This window comes from Salmo salar, chromosome ssa07 (genome assembly GCF_905237065.1).
Source record: "Salmo salar chromosome ssa07, Ssal_v3.1, whole genome shotgun sequence".
NCBI classification, from domain to species: Eukaryota; Metazoa; Chordata; class Actinopteri; order Salmoniformes; family Salmonidae; genus Salmo; species Salmo salar.
Window position 1 is genome coordinate 11,696,482 of NC_059448.1, and position 19,158 is coordinate 11,715,639.

The 19,158-nt window shown below is 45.2% G+C and overlaps 1 protein-coding gene across 4 annotated transcripts in view; it reads left to right on the forward strand.

Annotated features, from left to right (window-relative positions):
• LOC106608564 (VPS10 domain-containing receptor SorCS2) overlaps window positions 1–19,158 on the forward strand; it is a 500,590-nt gene that overhangs the window by 377,889 nt on the left and 103,543 nt on the right. The window lies entirely within an intron of this gene.

Genomic DNA, 19,158 nt, shown 5'->3' on the forward strand with positions numbered 1-19,158 from the left:
ACAGTTGCGCGTATTCATGGGTGCCAAGGGAAGCCAGGCTTCCCCCCAAAAATTACAAAGAAAAAAATGATAAAATAATGTATCTTTTGTCTCTCTGTGTTTCATCATTTTCCTTCAATTCACAAGGAGCTGAATGTATCTCACAGAAGAAAGTGGCCCTCTTTCTCTGTATGTGTAGGCCATCTATATGATCTTATACATCTTGTCTGGATCTTGTCTGGTCCAAAAGAGTATGACGTTGTTGCCACCTGTAGCATTGAATGCAAAAGAAGCCAGCGAGCATTTGGCTTCCCTTGATAAATGAGTGAGGACAACTGTGAATGGTCCTGGCACACCAAAAAAAAAGTGCGAAGGGAAGCCAGTTTTTGATTTGGCGTCACTCCTATCAAATCACATTGAGAGCATACATCAATGACAAAAACAACTTGAATTGTTGAATCTCGTTGTGTTGTTGCCCTCCAGTGACTAGCTAGCTAGCTAAAATTGTCCCTTTCCTAAATTAGTCATGGATGGAGATAGGGATTTGGACTTGTTGCTTTATTCTCCGTACTGGCCAAAGATTATAACAGTAATTCGGATCCAACCATTAATTCATACATTGTTGTGCCCCTGGACTGAAAGGATGGAAGTTCAATATGTAGCTGGATGCAGAAGGCTAATGTTAACTAGCTAACGTTGAAGCATTTTAGCCATGTAGCGTAGGACAACAAAAACTAAAAGTGTGTACTGCATGACAGCGTGATAGACCGTTTCATCAACATGAAAGAGAGGAGGATGGTTTCTCTACAAGTAGGGTGAGTCAACATGTTTTTTTTTACTTGCGCGCACGCACACACAAATCAGAACCATGGACAGCCACATCATATTTAGCTTACGCTGATTGGAGTAAATATTTTTCAGTTGTCACTGTATTAGACTAAGCATAGGGGATTTGATGATGTTGAAATGGTGCTGGAATAGTGGAGGCAGCTCCTGTTTTTCTTTGTGACTTGCGATAACTCTCCGTTGTTCTAAATCAATAGTTGTTTAGTGATACGAAAATGTCGTAAACATGAACTTGCATGACCGTGCTGTAATTCAAGTAACAGTTTGTTACATGCAATATGTTTTGTGGACTTCACTGGACAGATGTTGCTCTCCGGTTTTGTGATGAAACAAAGGTGTGGTTGAATTTATTCTGTCACTGTGTTTTCTTATTGTCTCAGCCTTTAGGCCTATATATCACAGTGTCAAGGCATATAAACTAACAGGCTATAGAGGCAACCACACAATTATCACAACACATAGGTTGTAAAGGGGCTGTTTTCTGACTTCCCCAGTGATTTTACACTCACACTGATACTGCAATTTGACTGTCTATGTCCTTTTAAAACATTTTGTGAGGGTAGTGTCTACTGATTGTTTATTTCCCTTTTGTTTATTGTTTATTTCACTTGCTTTGGCAATGTAAACATACTGTATGTTTCCTATGTCAATAAAACCCTTTAAATTGAATTGAACTGAGGGACACCAGGAAGTGGTTGAGACAGAAGGACTGTGTGTCTGATTGTGTGGTAGCCATTTTGATTGAGGGTAGACATGCCAATCAGGGTCAATAATTGTTTGATGAGGGTTGTCTATCATTGGCCTGGTCTTTATGAGTTATCACACATCCTAAACCCTTTTATGGATGCCAGCAAGATGAAGACTGGGGTGTCCCAGAGAATATGACCTAGGATCAGGGCTGGTGATTTACTGCAGTTGGAGGCAGAGAACTTAAAACCAACAGAGCAATTAGGCAAATTAAAACAGGGCCATTGTCAAACTGCTTCTCACTCATCGTCATCCTCATCATAATAGTTTACTTAAAGTGGCAATATGTATATTTCTGTGCGACCAAATTCACATAGAAATGTGAGTTATAGATCTGTCATTCTCATTGAAAGCACGTCTAAGAAGCAGTAGATCTATGTGCGCTATTTCTATTCTTTCTGTTCTTAAGTTTGGTTTATGCATCTTTTACTTTCAGTTTTGTACACCAACTTCAAACAGCTGAAAAAACTATATTTTTGGTTATGGAAAATATATTTCACAGCGGTTTAGAAGGTACAATAATTCTCTACACTGTAGTAGCTTATTTTGTCACATAAACTAAAATTAAGCAACCTATTAGAGTTTTAGCAATCAGGAAATGGAGGAGCGATTTCTGCATAGTGCAACTTTAATTGTCTCTGATTTCTGACATGCCCAGAAGGGTAAACAAAGGATATTCATACCAGCCCCTCTCTGCCAACACAGACACAGGCAATATTCAAACATAAGCACACACACACACACACACACACACACACACACACACACACACACACACACACACACACACACAAAAAAAAAGCCCACTTAACCTTCAAGTCTTCTGTGCAACCCAGCAGCCCCTGCAGCCACTAACGTGATGTTTCAGAGTGTACCAATGGAAAGAAGCTGGGTGGGCTAACATCTCTAACTAGCGCTACGTCAATCACACACACACACACACACACACACACACACACACACACACACACACACACACACACACACACACACACACACACACACACACACACACACACACACACACACACACACACACACACACACTGCTACTGTTATTTCTCACCAAGGACGACTGGAGGAGGAGAGGAGAAAATGAAATGTTATAGCCAGGCACACGATTAAACACACACTTGAGATTCAAATCCTCCACCACATTCTCTTTGGCTGATGTATCACAACACGTATGATCTGATTTAAAGTGATTTAAAGTGAAAGGAAATATAATATATAATATACTGTAGTTAAAGGCACTCTCTTTGAGAGAGACACAAAACCTGCAAGAAAACAGAGAGTCATAGCCAGACTTTACAGTCGTTACTCAAGGGATTTTGGAACACTGTATGTCCATTGCGATACTCAATATGCCGAACGCAAAGTTGTAGAAAACACTTGACTAAACAAATTACACTTCCCAGGCATGGGGACCATTTCCTGGTACATCGTGGAGCAACCATTGTAATGACATTCATGGCCATATTACATAAACCCTTAGGTCTCTTGTCCATCAGGCTTGGTAAGCTGCATGGTGACTCACCACACCTGGGGCTAGAGCTGGGGCTGGCTATGGGGCTGGTAATGGGGCTGGGGCTGGCTATGGGGCTGGCAATGGGGCTGACTATGGGGCTGGGGTTGGTTATGGGGCTGTGTATGGGGTTGGGGCTGGCTATGGGACTGAGGATGGAACTGGCTATGAGGCTGGCTATGAGGCTGGCTATGGGGCTGGGGTTGGTTATGGGGCTGGCTATGGGGCTTGGGGCTGTGTATGGGGCTGGCTGTGGGGATGGGATTATCTATAGGGTTGGGTCTGTCTATGGGGTTGGGGCTGGCTATGGGGCTGGCTATGGGGCTGGCTATGAGGCTGGCTATGGGGCTGGCTATGGGGCTGGCTATGGGACTGGCTATGGGACTGGCTATAGGGCTGGTTATAGGGCTGGTGATGTCTATGGTGCTGGAGCTGGCTATGGGGCTGGGGAGCATATGGGGCTGGCTATGGGGCTGGGGAGAATATGGGGCTGGGGATGGTTATGGGACTGGCTATGGGGCTGGCTATGGGGCTGGGGATGGTTATGGGACTGGCTATGGGGCTGGGGATGGTTATGGGACTGGCTATGGGGCTGGCTATGGGGCTGGGGATGGTTATGGGACTGGGGAGCATATGGGGCTGGCTATGGGACTGGGGATGACTATGGGGCTGGGGATGGTTATGGGGCTGGCTATGGGGCTGGCTATGGGACTGGGGGTGACTATGGGACTGGGGCTGGCTATGGGGCTGGCTATGGGGCTGGGGCTGGCTATGGGACTGAATATGGGGCTGGGAAGAATATGGGGCTGGCTATGGGGCTGGCTATAGGTCTGTGGATGGTTATGGGCTGGCTATGGGTCTGTGGATGGTTATGGGGCTGGCTATGGGGCTGGCTATTGGGCTGGGGGTGACTATGGGACTGGGGCTGGCTATGGGGCTGGGGAAGGTTATGGGGATGGCTATGAGGCTGGCTATTAGGCTGGGGCTGGCTATGGGTCTGGGGTTGGCACTAGTCATAGACCCACTCTATCCCATGATGTCAGGCCATAATTCAGAATCTGGCCCAATGCAGACTTGGCTAATGGTAATATCCGGTTTGGTAATGTGTGTAAGTGAGGGCAGAGATTTTCACAGCCATTGATTTGGTGAATCATAATAGAAGTCAGAGATACTGAGTACAGTACCTGTACACAGTTTGTGCTCTACAGGGCTTCGGGCACTGTGTGTGTGTGTGTGTGTGTGTGTGTGTGTGTGTGTGTGTGTGTGTGTGTGTGTGTGTGTGTGTGTGTGTGTGTGTGTGTGTGTGTGTGTGTGTGTGTGTGTGTGTGTGTGTGTGTGTGTGTGTGTGCATGGAGATTTCTTTCCAGGTCTAATGTATTCAGAGGGATTGGATCAGCTAAGTTTCCTCTGATAGGAGACTGGGTGATTGTGCCCAGTCAGTCCCATTGATTGACAGTAATCCACTAACAACTAGGCCTCTGCTGCCCACACCTCTCTGGGCTTTGTAGTCGGAAACTTTAAAAAGGACGAAAGGAGTGATTCTCAAAGGACAGCCTTTTTATCTAGTTACAGTACCTGAACTGATCAAGATCACGCCATACACATAGTGTACAGTGTGGAAGTGTATGTTGGACAACAGGGGGTGCAGAGGTAGTTTAGCCCAGGGGGTGTAGAGGTAGTTTAGCCCAGGGGGTGTGGAGGTAGTTTAGCCAGGGGGTGTAGAGGTAGTTTAGCCCAGGGGGTGTGGAGGTAGTTTAGCCAAGGGGGTGTAGAGGTAGTTTAGCCAAGGGGGTGTAGAGGTAGTTTAGCCCAGGGGGTGTGGAGGTAGTTTAGCCCAGTGGGTGTAGAGGTAGTTTAGCCAGGGGGTGTAGAGGTAGTTTAGCCAGGGGTGTAGAGGTAGTTTAGCCCAGGGGGTGTGGAGGTAGTTTAGCCAGGGGGTGTAGAGGTAGTTTAGCCAGGGGGTGTAGAGGTAGTTTAGCCAGGGGGTGTAGAGGTAGTTTAGCCCAGGGGGTGTAGAGGTAGTTTAGCCCAGGGGGTGTAGAGGTAGTTTAGCCAGGGGGTGTAGAGGTAGTTTAGCCCAGGGGGTGTAGAGGTAGTTTAGCCAGGGGGTGTAGAAGTAGTTTAGCCCAGGGGTGTAGAGGTAGTTTAGCCAGGGGGTGTGGAGGTAGTTTAGCCAGGGGGTGTAGAGGTAGTTTAGCCAGGGGGTGTAGAGGTAGTTTAGCCAGGGGGTGTAGAGGTAGTTTAGCCCAGGGGGTGTAGAGGTAGTTTAGCCCAGGGGGTGTAGAGGTAGTTTAGCCAGGGGGTGTAGAAGTAGTTTAGCCCAGGGGGTGTAGAGGTAGTTTAGCCAGGGGGTGTAGAGGTAGTTTAGCCCAGGGGGTGTGGAGGTAGCATGATGGCACTGAAGGACGAGGTCAGAAAGCTGAGTTATGACAGAGAGCAGGACACTCCCCCAGACAAGCCAGCAGAACAGCCCACCTCAGACCTGGACCACAACCTCAACACCACTGGACCCTCCAACCCAAAACACCCCACCCCCTCCTACCAGCCCCCCTGTCATCTCCCCTGAGTGCTCTCCACCCCATGCACCCCGCCCCTGAGGCAAGGACCTCAACATGACAGCAGGACATATGCCCAGGCCGTGAGCAGAGCAACAGGCCCAACCCCCACTATTACACCCACCCAAGCCCCATCATGCAACCTAAGAGGTATGTAGCAGATGCTCAACATGCTCTGCTCACACCTACTGTGATGGTCCGGGCCTAAACCACACAAAAACAACACTAGACACTATCAAACACAAAGATTTTACGATCTCATCCTAGAATATACAAGGTCTGAGGTAATCACCTTTGACCTTAAGAGCAGGAACCTGGACTTCATCAAAGAAATTGGAAATACAGACATTGTCATCCTACAAGAAACATGGTATAAAGGAGACAGACCCACTGGTTGCCTCTAGGTTACAGAGAACTGGTAGTCCCATCCATCAGCTACCAGATGTGAAACAGGGAAGAGACTCATAGAGTATGCTAATTCGGCATAGAGCAGGGGAGATCAGCAATTTCTAGGCTCAGGGACATGTACTAGTCTGTGGCGACTAAATGCCAGAACTGGACAAAAACCCAGGCACACTCAGCACACTGGGGGACAAACACCTACCTGGAGGTGACAGCATTCCCTCCCCCATATGCCCCCCTAGGCACAACTACGGCAACATAACCAACAAAAATGGGTCACAATTCCTGCAGCTCTGTCGCACTCTGGGTCTGTACATAGTCAATGGTAGGCTTCGAGAGCACTCCTATAGTAGGTACACCTATAGCTCATCTCTTAGCAGTAGTACTGTAGACTACTTTCTCACCGACCTCAACCCAGAGTCTCTTAGAGCGTTCACAGTCAGCCCCTAACACCCCTATCAGATCACAGAAAAATCACACTCTACTTGAACAGAGCTATGTTCAATCATGAGGCATCAAAGCCAAGGGAACTGAATAATATTAAGAAATGCCATAGATGGAAGGAAAGTAGTGTGGAAACCTACCAAAAAGCAATTAGGCAGCAACAAATTCTAAATATTTCACTGTAATAAGTGTAAGCAGGGGAACCTAAGAAAATTAACAATGACAAATTATTTGATGAAGAATGCAAAAACCTAAGAAAGAAATTGAGAAACCTGTCCAACCAAAAACATAAAGACCCTGAAAACCTGAGCCTACGCTTTCACTATGGTGAATCACTAAAACAATACAGAAATACACTATGGAAAAAGAAGGAACAGCACGTCAGAAATCAGCTCAATGTAATTGAAGAATCCATAAAATCTAACCACAACAACACGAAGAGTTATCTATCCAAAATTGAGACGTATGGATAGACCACTTCTCCAATCTTTTTGTCTCTATAACAAAGAACAAATAGCAAAAACATATACACGATCAAATACAAATCTTAGAATCAACTATTAAAGACAACCAGAATCCACTGGATTCTCCAACTACATTGAATTGACTACAGGACAAAATACAAACCCTCCAACCCAAAAAGGCCTGTGGTGTTGATGGTATCCTAAATTAAATGATAAAATATACAGACAACAAATTCCAATTGGCTATACTAAAACTCATTAACATCATCCTCTGCGCTGGCATCTTCCCCAATATTTGGAACCAAGGACTGATCACCCCAATCCACAAAAGTGGAGACAAATTTGACAACAATAACTACCGTGGCATGTGCGTCTACAGCAATCTTGGGAAAATCCTCTGCATTATCATTAACAGCAGACTTGCACATTTCCTCAGGGAAAACAATGTACTGAGCAAATGTCAAATTGTATTTTTACCAAATTACCATACGACAGACCATGTATTCACCCTGCACACCCTAGTCCAAGGTGAGGACTTTGTTGAGAGGGGAAGTGATAGTCTAATGTTCATGGATGAGGTTGGGGAGGATCGGGAGGCTGACCGACCACGGGACCCTATTTGTCACGTCCTTACCATAGAACGCTGTAATTTTCTATGGTAGAGTAGGTCAGGGCGTGACATTTTTTTTTTTCTAGTTTAGATTTTCTATGTTGTTATGTTCTAGTTTTGTATTTCTATGTTGGGTTTTTGTTTGGGATGATCTCCAATTAGAGGCAGCTCGTCATCGTTGTCTCTAATTGGAGATTATACTTAAGTAGGTGTTTTTCCCACCTGGGTTTGTGGGAGATTGTTTTTGAGTACGTGTATGTTTCACCGCTGCATCACGGTTTGTTGTTTTTGTTCTTTAGTTTATTTGTATGTATTGCATAGTTTCACAGTTTAATAATAAAATATGTGGAACGATAATCACGCTGCACTTTGGTCCGCTCCTTCATCGTACTACAACCGTGACACTATTGCCCCAGAGAGGCTTACACCAAAAAATAGCATCTGCATTCAACTGAGCTCCATATAAAACCCCATACAAAACCTACATATACAAACAATTAAAGATTAAAAAAATAGATACACAAATCATTAAAGATTTTTAAAAAATTATATGGATTTTCTTTTCCCCCAAATAACAAAAGCTCTGAAAATTAGAGGATTTATAAGCTAACGGACAACATTGTGGTGTTTATCATTCAAGTTTTATTAATCTTATGTACAGGATACGCATGGTATAGACTGTCCATGAAATGCTTACTTTCTTGAAACGGTGCCTGAATGGATGGGAACATGGCCCCAGTGACGTACTGGGTCATCTTCACCACCCGCTAGAAGGTTTTTCAGTCATAATTGGTCAGGACGCTCTTGATGGTGCAGCATTAGTATTTGGAGAGAACCCGGGTGGCATAACGGATTTCTTCTGCCGCCTTAGGAAGTAGAGGAGCACTGTTGCACCCTCTGGACAAGAGTGGTGGTGTTGTTGGTCCATGTAAAGTCCTCTGTGATGTGGATCGGGGCGTGTTCCCTCCTCTGGTTCTTAAAGTCAGCAATCAGCTCCTTTGTTTTGCTGACATTGAGGGGGAGGTTGTCCTGGCACCACACTTACCTAAACCCTATAGGCTGACTCGTTCTTGTTGGTTATCAGGACTACAACCGTGGTGTAGTTAGCAAACTTTATGATGGAGTTGAAGTCGTGCAAAGCCACACAGTCGTGGGTGAACAGGGAGTACAACAAAGGGCTGAGGACACATCTCTGGGAGGGCGCTTTGTTAAGAGTCTGTGTGGAGGAGGTGTTTTTGCCAATCCTCACAGCCTGTGGCCTGCCCATCAGGAAGTCCAGGATCCATTTGCAGAGCATATTGTCCAAACCCAGGCGTCTGAGCTTGGTGAAAAGTTTGGAAGGGACAATAGTGTTGAATGCTGAACTGTAGTCAATGAACAGCATTCTCATGTACAGTAGGTGCTCATCTTGTCCAGATGTGTTATGGTCACGTGAATATCGATGGAAATCTAATTCTTACATCAGCTGATATCTCAAAGTGCTGTACAGAAACCCAATCTAAAACTCCAAACAGCAAGCAATGCAGGTGTAGAAGCACGGTGGCTAGGAAAAACTCCCTAGAAAGGCCAAAACCTAGGAAGAAACCTAGAGAGGAACCAGGCTATGATGGGTGGCCAGTCCTCTTCTGGCAGTGCCGGGTGGAGATTATAACAGAACATGGCCAAGATGTTAAAATGTTCATAGATGACCAGCACGGTCAAATAATAATAATCACAGTGGTTGTCGAGGGTGCAACAGGTCAGCACCTCAGGAGTAAATGTCAGTTGGCTTTTCATAGCCAATCACTGAGAGTATCTCTACCGCTCCTGCTGTCTCTAGAGAGTTGAAAACAGCAGGTCTGGGACAGGTAGCATGTCCGGTGAACAGGTCAGGGTTCCATAGCCGCAGGCAGAACAGTTGAAACTGCAGCAGCAGCACGGCCAGGTGGACTGGGGACAGCAAGGAGTCATCAGGCCAGGTAGTCCTCAGGCATGGTCTAAGGGCTCAGGTCCTCCGAGAGAGAGAAAGAAAGAATTAGAGAGAGCTTACTTAAATTCACACAGGACACCGGATAAGACAGGAGAAATACTCCAGATATAACAGACTGACCCTAGCCCCCCGACACATAAACTACTGCAGCATAAATACTGGAGGCTGAGACAGGAGGGGTCGGGAGAAATGGCACCTTCCGTGGATCTGTTGGAATGGTAGGCAAATTGAAGTGGGTCCAGTGTGCCTGGCATGCTGGCCTTGATGTGGGTCATAACCAGCCTCTTGAAGCACTTAATGATGACACAGGTGAGTGTGACGGGGCGATAGTCATTTGGGCAAGTCACCTTGGTTTTCTTTGGCAGTGGGATGATGGTGGTCTCCTTGAAGCAAGTGAGGACTAAAGTCTGGGTCAAGGACAGGTTGAAGATGTACGAGAAGATGCCCGCCAGCTGGTCAGCGCACACTCTGAGGATGCAGCCAGGGATGCCATCTGGGCCGGCGGCTTTGTGAATATTCAACTCTTTTGAGAGTTTTCCTCACGTCAGCCTAGGAGAACGAAAGCACCTGGTCATCCGGAGCAGCGAGTGCCTTCCTGGATGGCTCGGTATTGTCTGCCTCGAAGTGAGCCTAGAATGTGTTAAACTCATCTGGCAGCCTTGCGTTGTACATGTCAAATCAAATCAAATTGTATTTGTCACATACACGTGTTTAGCAGATTTTATTGCAGGTGTAGCGAAATGCTTGTGTTTCTAGCTCCAACAGTGCAATAATATCTAACAGTAATATCTAACAATTTCACAACAATACACACAATACACACAAATCTAAAGTAAAGGAATGGAATTAACCTCTCTAGGGTCGGCGGGACGAAATCGTCCCACCTACTCAACAGCCAGTTGAATCCCGTGGCACGTTATTCAAATACCTTAGAAATGCTATTACTTCAATTTCTCAAACATATGACTATTTTACACCATTTTAAAGACAAGACTCTCGTTAATCTAACCACACTGTCCGATTTCAAAAAGGCTTTACAACGAAAGCAACACATTAGATTATGTCAGCAGAGTACCCAGCCAGAAATAATCAGACACCCATTTTTCAAGCTAGCATATAATGTCACATAAACCCAAACCACAGCTAAATGCAGCACTAACCTTTGATGATCTTCATCAGATGACACACCTAGGACATTATGTTATACAATACATGCATGTTTTGTTCAATCAAGTTCATATTTATATCAAAAAACAGCTTTTTACATTAGCATGTGACGTTCAGAACTAGCATACCCCCCGCAAACTTCCGGTGAATTTACTAAATTACTCACGATAAACGTTCACAAAAAAACATAACAATTATTTAAAGAATTATAGATACAGAACTCCTCTATGCACTCGCTATGTCCGATTTTAAAATAGCTTTTCGGTGAAAGCACATTTTGCAATATTCTCAGTAGATAGCCCGGCATCACAGGGCTAGCTATTTAGACACCCACCAAGTTTAGCACTCACCAAAATCAGATTTACTATAAGAAAAATGTTATTACCTTTGCTGTCTTCGTCAGAATGCACTCCCAGGACTTCTACTTCAATAACAAATGTTGGTTTGGTCCCAAATAATACATAGTTATGTTCAAATATCCTCTGTTTTGTTCGTGCGTTCAAGACACTATCCGAATGGTAAAGAAGGGTGACGCGCACGACGCATTTCGTGACAAAAAAAATCGAAATATTCCATTACCGTACTTCGAAACATGTCCACCGCTGTTTAAAATCAATTTTTATGCCATTTTTCTCGTAAAAAAGCGATAATATTCCGACCGGGAATCTGTGTTTAGGTTCAAAGACGATAGAAAATAAAACCATGGGGTCGACTCGTGCACGCGCCTCAGCCCATTGTCCTCTGATAGAGCACTTGCCAAAAGCGCTAATGTGTTTCAGCCTGGGGCTGGAATTACATCATTCAGCTTTTTCCCGCCTTCTGAAAGGAAGTGTCACGTTACAGCAAAGATCCTCAGTCTTCAATAAACAGAGTCAAGAAGCTCAAGGAATGGTCAGAGAGGGCACTTCCTGTAAGGAATCTTCTCAGGTTTTTGCCTGCCATATGAGTTCTGTTGTACTCACAGACACCATTCAAACAGTTTTAGAAACTTTAGGGTGTTTTCTATCCAAAGCCAATAATTATATGCATATTCTGGTTTCTGGGCAGTAGTAATAACCAGATTAAATCGGGTACGTTTTTTATCCGGCCGTGTAAATACTGCCCCCTAACCCCAACAGGTTAAGAATATATAAATATATGGACGAGCAATGCCAGAGCAGCATAGACTAAGATACAGTAGATAGTATAGAATGCAGTATATACATATGAGATATATACACTGAGTCATTGTGGTTCACTCTGCTGACATTGAGTGCTGCAGTAGGGTCTGTCAGCATGGTATGGATATCTCTGTTCATCCAGGGTTTTTGTTTGGGGTATGTCCGGATTGTTATTGTGTGTACTACACCATCAACACATTTCCTAGTGAAGCCAGCATCCCTGTGGAACTCTTTTGACACCTTCTAGAGTCCATGTCCTGATGAATGGAGGCTGTTCTGAATGTTAGGAAGGTGTTCTAATGTTTTCATAGACTCAGTGTTATACACTCAGTCCTTAGTGTTGATGGATGAGTCCTGGGTGGATGAATCTTTGAACATATTCCGATCCATATTCTCAAAACAGTCCTGCGGTATTGAGTCTGATTGGCCGAAGTGGAGGCGGGGGATGGCTTTGTACGCGTCACAGATGTTTGTGTACACAGGGTCCTGCTCGTTGTTTCCTCTTGTGGGGCAGGATATATGTTGGTGATACTGTGGAATACTTTGCTTTATTAAATAACTCCCATCGACAATAAAATCTGCTTCCAGTTGAGAGGATTCTTGCTGGCTAATGTTCTTGTACAGTTAACTGAGTGCCGCCTTGATGTTTGCTTGTTGCAGTACGTATGCAGCTGTGATAATAGCACACGTGAATTCCCTCGGCATATAGTGCGGTCGGCAGTTTGCCATCAGAAACTCCACGTCGGTAGAATTGGAGCTTGAGATGTTTTCAACTTCGTCACACCAGGAATTGTTGATTAGAAAGCAGTTAAGATTTCTGTGGAGAAACGGATGGAATCCCCTTGTGTCACGCAGAGAATTGCCCTTTACTCATAGCAGGGGCTGGTCCGTCCTCTGTGATGCCGCCCGCTGGACCAACATGCTTTCACTTCCTGATATCTTATCATTTTTTTCTGTGGGGGAGAAGTCATCCAAATATTTATATATTCCTTAATTCCATTCTATTTTACTTTTAGATTGTTGTGTATTGTTGTGTATTGTTGTGTATTGTTAGATACTACTGCACTGTTAGAGCTAGGAACATTAGAATTTCGCTACACCCACAATAACACCTGCTAAATATGTGTAGGTGACCAATAACATCTGATTTGAAATAGGTAGAGAAGAAAATAATCTCTGGTGTTATCAAGCTCTAAGATGAAGGGTCAATAAAAAGAAGACAAAATAAACATGACTTATTATTTTCCAGGAGCACAGATAAGACGCGTAAACAGGAAATATAAGGGTCAGATAGGTTTTCTCCCTCCCTCCCTCCCTCCCTCCCTCCCTCCCTCCCTCCCTCCCTCCCTCCCTCCCTCCCTCCCTCCACTCCCCTTCATTCTCCCTATCCCTTTCTCTGTTTCCATCTAAAACCAGAGAAACTTAGCCTGCTTAACATGACCCAAAATGACTAATTGACGTAACTGGACAAATGATGGCGGTATTTGCCTGTAAATAATTTTTGTCTAACAATAACAACATTTCCCTCAAATCACTATAATAGCTATTGTTTAGTCAGGCTTACACCTTTAACAAGCTAGTGTCCCCTCTCCATCTCTCCATCTCTCTGGAAAAGGTCTGTATGTCTGTCTGTCTGTTGCTCCCAAACAATTAATCATGACATTGCAAGTGCACTCAATTGGAAATATTGGTGTTTGTGTGTTGGGGATGGGGGGGGAGGCCTGCAATTTATTACCTCTGTGATAAAGGTGTGTGTGTGTGTGTGTGTGTGTGTGTGTGTGTGTGTGTGTGTGTGTGTGTGTGTGTGTGTGTGTGTGTGTGTGTGTGTGTGTGTGTGTGTGTGTGTGTGTGTGTGTGTGTGTGTGTGTGTGTGTATTTGTGGGTGTGTGTTTGTGTGCATCGCATGATCTCTTTGTGTTTACTTGTGCATGTCTGTCCATTTGAAAGGAGTTGGCGGACACATCAGAGACGATGTTTCAGGATTAGGTTCTATTAGCTGGATTTATGCTGGGTAAATCCCCAAAGCCTTCTCCTCGCCTACACTTCATAAGGTACTCAATTCAGCATACTAAAATGTCAGGCAACTTACAAAGTGTTCCAAAAGATGAAAATGAACATGTTTTTTTGTTGTTGTGCCTACAACAGCAGTTAGAACAGAGTGAACTCATCAGACCAGTTCATGGTAGATGAGATTCCACTATTCTAGTGGGTGAGTGGTTGTTACCATTTCAACCAATGGACCTTAACAGTATTGGATAGCTCCTTAGTCAAGTGGGTGGGTATTGTCAATTTGGTTAGCATCAATTGGCTACTGTCGTCAGCCAGTGGTTGGCTGGTACCATAGTGGAGATTAATGATTGGTTGATCTTGGCTTTTTCCTTTCCTTGTTTCCTCTCCTTCATTACTATGGATATTAGTGCTTCCTGTTTCTGCCTCTACAGCTACACCGGTGGCCTGGTTGTCCCATTACCCTTCTGTCTGTTATAATTAGAAGTGAAGGTAGTCTACTGAGTGAAATCTGCTGTAAATCGGCCGAAGTGGTGAAATTCATTGTGAAAAACAAAAAAACACTCGCACATCTGAGTTATCTGGTTGCAGGTGCGTGGGAAAAACGTGATAACTTCAAGGAGTAGAGAAACCTGCACGCTGCACATAGCACTTATTTATTAACGCTGTCGGCCTCTTGGCCTTCCACAAAGTTTATATTTTCTTTGGTAAGATTAAATTTAAAAGTGAAGCGGGGACAAAGGGCTGAGGTAAAGTGCCAAGGCATCAAATAAAAGAGAGAAAATAAAAGTTGTTACCATAATTAACTGACAAAACGGACAAGGCCTCTTTTAATGTGGATTCTGTCTGAGAATGTTGTCGGCAAGGAGACACCAGGGACAGTTTAATACCTCCCTCTCTCTCATTCTCCTCTCGCTCTCTCCTCCCCCCCTCTCTCCTCCCTCTCTCCTCTCACTCTCCTTCTCCCTCTCTCTCATTCGCCTCTCTCTCTCTCTCCTCCCCCCTCTCTCGCTCTCCCTTTCTCCTCTCTCTCTCCTCCCCTCTCTCTCCCCCCCCTCTCTCTCTCCTCCCCCTTCTCTCTCTCTTTCTCCTCTCTCTCTCCTCCCCCCTCTCTCGCTCTCCCTTTCTCCTCTCTCTCTCCTCCCCTCTCTCTCCCCCCCTCTCTCTCTCTCTCTCTCTTTCTCCTCCCCTCTTTCTCTCTTTTTCCACTCGCACTTCTTGCTGGATGCCCCAGTCTGACGATACACACTGTCACTCAGTGCCACTTCATAGATTCCCTGTCCCTCATTCTTCTCTTTGTGTTCCTGTCCTAATGTCAGAGCAGCAGCTGTGTGCTGGCTGCTTGAAGATGTTTTGTATGCAGTCTGATTCTACAGACTACAGATGTTCCCCGTGTTGGATGAGACAATGGTCTGGTCGGACACTACGGCTGTAGAATGGAGCTGCTTATTATAAAACGTGTTTTTCCTGGCAGGGGTTATTGTGATGTAAGTCTTCAGGATGGAGAGTGTGTGTTGCTGGGATTTGTGTGTGTGTGTGAGAACCCATTGCACTAATGGACTAAATTCAGCCTTCTGCTGGGAGAACATGGGGAGTCAGATTAGGCTCTCTGACTGACTCTTCCATGGGGGATGAGATGAAGTACTCTGTCGACTGTTGTTCCACAAATCTGCTGCTCTTTTTGGGTCAGTGACAGCAAGTCCTGATATGAAGGCAAAAGATGCTTGGACATCAGAGCTTATTATGGTGAACGATGACCGTTGCTGAGTGCTGTATCTCTGATAATGTAGGACATTGAGATATCCTACCGTTTCTGACTATGTTGCTTAACTCATATATTCTTAAACATCTTCACCTGTTTGAGTTTTCCATAGAGACAGTCCAGTACAGTACAGTACAGTACAGTACAGTACAGTACAGTACAGAGCAGTACAGTACAGTACAGTACAGTACAGTGCAGTACAGTCCAGTCCAGTCCAATCCAGTACAGGACAGTACAGTATAGTACAAGGCAGTGCAGTCCAGTCCAGTCCAGTACAGTACAGTACAGTGCAGTACAATACAGTACAGTACAGTAAAGGCCAGTATAGTACAGAGCAGTACAGTACAGTACAAAGCAGAACAGTACAAAGCAGGACAGTGCAGTACAGAGCAGTGCAGTACAGTCCAGTCCAGTACAGGACAGTACAGTGCAGTACAGAGCAGTGCAGTACAGTGCAGTACAGTCCAGTACAGGACAGTACAATGCAGTACAGAGCAGTACAGTGCAGCACAGAGCAGTGCAGTGCAGTAAAGAGTAGAACAGTACAGTACAGTACAGTCCAGCACAGGACAATACATTTATATTTACATTTAAGTCATTTAGCAGACGCTCTTATCCAGAGCGAACAGAGCAGTACAGTGCAGTACAGTACAATCCAGTACAGTCCAGTACAGGACAGTACAGAGCAGTACAGTGAAGTACAGAACAATGCAGTACAGTGCAGTACAGTGCAGTACAGTACAGTGCAGTGCAGCTCAGTACAGTACAGCGCCGTACAGAACTGTGCAGTGCAGTACAGTACAGTGCAGTACAGTGCAGCTCAGTACAGTGCAGTGCAGTACATTACAGTGCAGTACAGTGCAGTGCAGTGCAGCTCAGTACAGTGCAGCTCAGTACAGTGGAGTACAGAACAGTGCAGTGCAGTGCAGTGCAGTGCAGTACAGTACAGTACAGTACCAAGGAGCTTAGTACAGTGCAGTACAGAACAGTGCAGTGTAGTACAGTGCAGCTCAGTACAGTGCAGTGCGGTACATTACTGTGCAGTACAGTACAGTACAGTGCAGCTCAGTACAGTGCAGCTCAGTACAGTGCAGTACCGAACAGTGCAGTGCAGTGCAGCTCAGTACAGTGCAGTGCAGCTCAGTACAGTGCAGTACCGAACAGTGCAGTGCAGTGCAGCTCAGTACAGTGCAGCTCAGTACAGTGCAGTACAGAACAGTGCAGTGAAGTGCAGTGCAGCTCAGTACAGTGCAGCTCAGTACAGTGCAGTGCAGTGCAGTACCGTGCAGCTCAGTACAGTTCAGCGCAGCGTCCCATTGTTAAAGTGACAGTTAGAAATGCTTGTCCAGTTTCAGTTAATTTCCCTAGTGACTTTCCCCCATTCTCCTCACAGTGGTCTCATTCTGGGGACCTCTTCTCTCTATCCCCTTCACTACCCCACACACACACACACACGTACGTACACACACATATGCACACACACCACATGTACGCACAGACACACATGTAAGCACTCACACACATGTAAGCACTCACACACATGTACACACACACACACACACACACACACACACACACACACACACACACACACACACACACACACACACACACTACTCAACAGACCCCCTTGTTAACTGCTTACCACGGAAATGAAATATCCTCTTTCTCTGCCATCGCCCTGATATCCCCCTAATTATTCCAGTTGGGTAATTCCCTGGTTTTTAAAGTGCCACCAATGTTTCACCACCACAGATAGTCACAACCCTCCGTATGTCTTGAAATATACTGTTGGTGTTAAGATCCTTCCCGTTCCCCAGTAATTATCTGCACCTGGGGTCCCTGAGATATCAGTTTGATTGGCAGGAGAGGAGACAGGAGACAGGAGCAGCATGACTTCCATTCCCTCTGCAGTAATGTAGACTAGAGGCATCAGAGTGACTAGAGAATGTTCATTACTGATTAGACAGTAGTGTAAACTGGGGTTGTAATTGATCACATTGATTTGGTGGCACACTACAGCAGGTTGACTTAGTGTACTTTTTCAGAGCAGGAACTGTTAGATAGACTCATTTAAAATAAACCGTTAACTATCTGTTTAATGCAGATTAATGGACACAATTAAAGCATCGATCACTGGACCTATAGGGTCTAGAAACAACCTCCCATCACTGGATCTATAGGGTCTAGAAACAACCTCCCATCACTGACCTATAGGGTCTAGAAACAACCTCCCATCACTGGATCTATAGGGTCTAGAAACAACCTCCCATCACTGGACCTATAGGGTCTAGAAACAACCTCCCATCACTGACCTATAGGGTCTAGAAACAACCTCCCATCACTGACCTATAGGGTCTAGAAACAACCTCCCATCACTGACCTATAGGGTCTAGAAACAACCTCCCATCACTGGACCTATAGGGTCTAGAAACAACCTCCCATCACTGACCTATAGGGTCTAGAAACAACCTCCCATCACTGGACCAACAGGGTCTAGAAACAACCTCCCATCACTGACCTATAGGGTCTAGAAACAACCTCCCATCACTGACCTATAGGGTCTAGAAACAATCTCCCATCACTGACCTATAGGGTCTAGAAACAACCTCCCATCACTGACCTACTGGGTCTAGAAACAACCTCCCATCACTGGACCTATAGGGTCTAGAAACAACCTCCCATCACTGGACCTATAGGGTCTAGAAACAACCTCCCATCACTGACCTACAGGGTCTAGAAACAACCTCCCATCACTGACCTATAGGGTCTAGAAACAACCTCCCATCACTGACCTATAGGGTCTAGAAACAACCTCCCATCACTGGACCTATAGGGTCTAGAAACAACCTCCCATCACTGACCTACAGGGTCTAGAAACAACCTCCCATCACTGACCTATAGGGTCTAGAAACAATCTCCCATCACTGGACCTATAGGGTCTAGAAACAACCTCCCATCACTGACCTATAGGGTCTAGAAACAACCTCCCATCACTGACCTATAGGGTCTAGAAACAACCTCCCATCACTGGACCTATAGGGTCTAGAAACAACCTCCCATCACTGGACCTATAGGGTCTAGAAACAACCTCCCATCACTGGATCTATAGGGTCTAGAAACAACCTCCCATCACTGGACCTATAGGGTCTAGAAACAACCTCCCATCACTGGACCTATAGGGTCTAGAAACAACCTCCCATCACTGGACCTATAGGGTCTAGAAACAACCTCCCATCACTGGACCTATAGGGTCTAGAAACAACCTCCCATCACTGGACCTATAGGGTCTAGAAACAACCTCCCATCACTGGACCTATATGGTCTAGAAACAACCTCCCATCACTGGACCTATAGGGTCTAGAAACAACCTCCCATCACTGGACCTATAGGGTCTAGAAACAACCTCCCATCACTGGACCTACAGGGTCTAGAAACAACCTCCCATCACTGACCTACAGGGTCTAGAAACAACCTCCCATCACGGACCTATAGGGTCTAGAAACAACCTCCCATCACTG